The sequence below is a fragment of the Caloenas nicobarica genome, chromosome 3, assembly GCF_036013445.1.
Source record: "Caloenas nicobarica isolate bCalNic1 chromosome 3, bCalNic1.hap1, whole genome shotgun sequence".
Classification (NCBI taxonomy): Eukaryota; Metazoa; Chordata; class Aves; order Columbiformes; family Columbidae; genus Caloenas; species Caloenas nicobarica.
In genome coordinates this window covers 110,390,552-110,395,796 of record NC_088247.1, presented here as the reverse complement: position 1 = coordinate 110,395,796, position 5,245 = coordinate 110,390,552, and positions in this window count along the sequence as shown.

Genomic DNA, 5,245 nt, shown 5'->3' with positions numbered 1-5,245 from the left:
GGGGACTCCGTGGGACAGCCACTGTGTAGGACTGCAAAACTGAGCTGTGCTCTGACCTGCCAATAAATGAGCCTTTAGTGTCTTCCCAGTATCTCTCTGCAGGGAAGTAGGGCTGAGGACATTGGAGGAAGGAGGCAGATTACAAAACCAGCTGGAGGGAGCTAACCCCATGTTGTAGTGTGGCCAGGAGCAAGAATGCACAGGTCTAACAGGGTGTGGAAATAAAGGCACCCTGGGCTAAGCTCTTGCAGTCTTTGACCTTGTTGGACTAGCAGCACCTTTCAGATCACTGCACAGCTTTCCAGAAACTACAATCCATTGGTTTACATGCCACAAGAAATGCAATGCAGCAATAAAAAATACCAGGTGTGAATCATACAAAACCAAATAATCTCAAATAAATCTAACTGGATGGTGGATAAAACATATACTATAGCTACAAATATTTATTGATTTTGGAAATGGTCTGAAGGTTTTCCACACTGAGGCTCAAAGCCAGCAAAAAGTACATGCAGGATTCTCACTGAGAATGGGACAACTGCAAGCATTTGTCCCATGTACGTAAAGAAGAAAAAAGCTTTTGCAGATTATTTAAATCAATTGTGTATGCAAGAAGTATCCTCTAAGATGAAAAAAATAGCAACAATAACAAAAACCCAAATGAACTACTAAACAAAAAATCTTGCTACAGGAACTCTTGCATGGAATATTGAATAATTTATTACTGGACTTCATTCTGCTTAATGGTCTAACACACTGATCTTAGGCGATGCCTTTGCCTCTTGCACTTCTGCAAACAGCAATGAGCCACCAAATTATCTATAAATTGGGAACCCCCGACAAACAGCACTTTCCTAAACTGGCAAGAGGGAATGGCCTCAGCATCTGAGTCCCAGGCCCATGATTCCCTGGGCTGTGAGGTTGTTTTACAAAGCCATGCAAAGTCCTGTGAGAAGAACACAAACTGAGGATGCATCTGAAAGGAGGTGGCAAGGTGATGCAGCCTCACCAGGGCAGAGTAGAGGGGAAGGATAACCTCCCTCAGCCTCCTGGTCACACTCTTCCTAATGCACCCCAGGTACCATTGGCCTTCTTGGCCACAAAGGCACATTGTTGACTCATAGTCAACGTGTTGTTGACTAGAACTCCCAGGTCCTTCTCACAAGGCTACTTTCCAGCAGGTCCACCCCCAACCTGTACTGGTGCCTGGGGTTATTCCTCCCCAAGTGCAGGACCCTATACTTCCCCTTGTTGAATTTCATCAGGTTCTTCCCTGCCCAGCCCTGCAGCCTGTCCAGGTCACACTGAATGGCAGCAGAGCCTTCTGGTGTGTCAGCCCTTCCTCCCAGTTTGGTACCATCAGCAAATTTGCGGAGGGTGCACTCACTCTCTTCATCCAGGTCATTGACGAACAGGTTGAGCAGAATTCGATCTAATACTGACCCCTGGGGAAATCCACTAACTACAGGCCTCCAAACAGACTCTGCACTGTTGATCACAACCCTTTAAGCTCTGCCACCCAGCCAGTTCATGATCCATCCCACCGTGCATTCATCCAGCCCACACTTCCTGAGCTTGCCTATGAGGTGGTTGTGAGAGACAGTGTCAAAAGCCTTGCTGAAGTCAAGGTAGACAACATCCACTGCTCTTCCCTCATCTACCCAGCCAGTTATACCATCATCAAAGGCTATCAGCTTGGTCAAATATGATTTCCCTTTGGTGAACCCATGCTGACTACTCCTGATAACCTTCTTTTCCTCTACATGTCTGGAAAGATGTCCAGAATGAGCTGTTCCATCACCTTTCTAGGGATGGAGGTGAGGGTGACTGGCCTGTAGTTTCCTGGGTCATCCTTCTTGTCCTTTTTGAAGAGCAGAGTGACGTTGGCTTTCCTCCAGTCCTCAGGCACCTATCCTGTTCTCCAAGATCTTTCAAACATGATGAAAAGCGGCTTAGCATTAATGTCTGCCAGTTCTCCCTCAGCACATCATGGTCCATGGATTTGTGAATGTCCAGTTTGTCTAAAAGATCTCTAACCTGATCCTCCTCAACCAAGGGAAAGTCTTCCTTTTGCCAGACCTTCTCTCCTGTCTCTAGGGTCTGGAATTCCTGAGGGCTGGTCTTAGCAGTAAACATGGAAGCAAAGAAGGCATTTGGTAACACTGTCTTCTTTGTACCATCTGTCACCAGGGCACCATCCTCATTCAGCAGTGGACCTACATTTTCCCTAACCTTCCTGTTGCTGCTGATGTACTTGAAGAAGGCCTTCTTGTTGTGCTTGACACCCCTGGCCAGATTTACTTCCAAGTGGAGCTTGGCCTTCCTCACCGCATCCCTGCATACTCTAACAGCCTCCTTGTATTCCTCCCAGGTGGTCTGTCCCTTTTTCCACATTACATAAACACCCTTCTTCCACCTGAGTTTTGACTGGAGCTCCTTACATGCTGGCCTTTACTCTCATTACTTGATTTCTTCCTTATAGGTCTTGAGCTTGGAGGAAGTGGTTTGAATGTTATCCAGCTCTCTTGGACCCCCCTACCTTCCTGAGCCCTATTCCATAGGATTCTTCCAACCAGGACCTTGAAGAGGCCAAAGTTCACTCTGCTGAAGTCCGTGGTTTTAGTCCTACTTATTGTCCTGCTTCCTCCATGCAGGATCTTGAACTCCACCATCTCATGGTCGCTCCAGTCGAGGCTGCCCCCAACCATGATGTCTCCAACCATTTCTCCTTGGTTTGTTAGGAGAAGGTCCAGCAGCATGCCTCTCTTTGTTGGATCCTCCACCATCTGTGTCAAAAAGATGTCACCAATGATCTGTAGGAACCACATGGACTGTGCGTGCTTAGCTGTGTTGCCCACCCAGCAGATGTCAGGGTGACTGAAGTCTCCCGTGAGAACCAGGGCATGTGATTGTGATGCTACTTCCAGCTGTCTGTAGAAAGCCTCATCAACTTCCTCTTCCTGATCAGGTGGCCTGTAGTAAACACCCACAACAGCGTCCCCCTTGTTAGCTTGTCCCTTAATTTTTACCCATAAGGACTCAACTTGTTCGTCATCTCCCCACCTAGGCAGAGTTCAAGACATTCGAGTTGCTCTCTCATATGAAGTGCAACTCCTCCACCTCGTCTTGCTGGCCTGTCTTTCCTAAAATGTACGTAGTCTTCCATGACAACATTCCAGTCCTGTGAGCTGTCCCACCACATCTCCATAACAGCAATGAGATCATGGCCCTGTAAATGCGCATAGATCTCTAATTCTTCCTGTTTATTCCCCACGCTACCTGCATTGGTGTACAGACACTTCAGAGAACTACTCAACAAGCACGCAGGTTTCTCATGAGGGGTGCAGAAAGATCTACTGCAGCTGTGTGTACCCTTGAGGTGGTTGCACTTCCGGCTCTCATCTTGGGAGGCATCTAAGGAGTATTTGTCACTGCTCTGATTGGTCTGGCATGTTCCCCAGTTGGATGTGATGGCGTGAGCATCACCACTTTGGACCTCACCCTCAAGCTCATCAGTTTAGAGCCTCCTTCACCTCGCCCCTCTATGCTAGGTGTCTCATCCCACAGCATGTCACAGGTAAGCCTGATATCATCCCCTTGCCCCATCATATCTAGTTTAAAGTCCTGTCAATGAGCCCTGCTAGCTTGCGTGCAAGGACCCTCTTCCTCCTGTATGAAAGGTGAGCCCCATTCGATGCAAGCAAACCTGGTGCCATGCAGGCCATCCCATAATCAAAAAAGCCAAAATTGTGGCAGTGACACCAAGCATGGAGCCATGTATTAATAGAGCGTACCCATCTGTTTCTTCTAATGTCACTGCCCACAACTAGAAGAGGAGAGGAGAAAATAACCTGTGCTTCCGATTCCCTCACCGATTGTCCCAAGGCCCTGAAGTTTCTTTTATTTGCCCTTGGACTATGGGTCACAACTTCATTGCCACCCACATGGAAGACCAGTAATGGGTAGTAGTCCGAGGGCTGTATCAGGCTAGGAAGCTTCCTGGTGTTGTCCACTGGCAAGACCAAGACTGTGGCTGCCAGACTCCCACTAGGCCTGCAAGGCCATGCAGCCCACAGAGCAACCAACACCTGCCTGTGCCTGCATCTAGCAGCAGCACCTAGAGCGGGCTGTGGCCCCAGGGCATTTCTGCACGGAATTATGGAATCATTCTGGTTGGAAGAGACCCTCAGGATCATTAAATCCAACCCTTAACCCAACACTGGCACAAAACCTTGTACCTAAGAACCTCATCTACATTTCATTTAAACACCTCCAGGGATGGTGAGCTCTACCACTTCCCTGGACATCCTGTTCCAATGCCTGACAACCCTTTCCAGGAAGAAATGTTTCCTAATATCCAATCTGAACCTTCCCTGGTGCAACTTGAGGCCATTTCCTCTCATCCTATCACTTGCTACTTGGGAGAAGAGACCAACCCCCTCCATGCTACAACCTCCTTTCAGGTAGTTGTAGACAGCAATAAGGTCTCCCCTCAGCCTCCTTTTCTCCAGGCTAAACAGCCCCAGTTCCCTCAGCCGCTCCTCATAAGACTTGTGCTCCAGACCCTTCACCACCTTCATCACCCTCCTCTGAACTCTCTTTAGTACCTCTATGTCTTTCTTGTAGTGAGGGGCCCAAAACTGAACACAGGATTCAAGGTGCAGCCTCACCAGCACCGAGTACAGTGGCACAATCACTTCCCTAGTCCTGCTGGCCACACTGTTCCTGATACAAGCCAGGACGCTGTTGGCCTTTTTGGCCACCTGGGCACACTGCTGGCTCGTGTTCAGCTGGCTGTCAATCAACACCCCCATGTCCTTTCCTTCCAGGCAGCTTTTCAGCAACTCTTCTCCAAGCCTGTAGTGCTGCCTGGGATTGTTGTGACCCAAGTGCAGGACCCAGCACTCGGCCTTGTTTAACCTCACTCAACTGGCACCCAGGGGTGGCTGTTGGGTAGAGGCGGCAGCCGTAGGCCCGCACTGTGCATAGCTCTGCACCTCACAAGGGGCTGAGCGCCGGAGAAGCAGCGCGGAGCCAGCGGTGCTGCTCGTACAGAGCCCGTGCGGACGCTGCGGTGCAGCCGCGGCCGCAGCGGGGTGCCAGGGGCGGCCCCGGCACACTCTGCGGGGGGGACACAGGGGAGTAGCGACGCTGCACCGGCCGCGGAGCACGCTTGCAGGCGGGGAAGAAACAGCTGCGCCGGCCCCAGCCGGCCTCCGTGACGTCACTACCGGTCGGGGAGTGG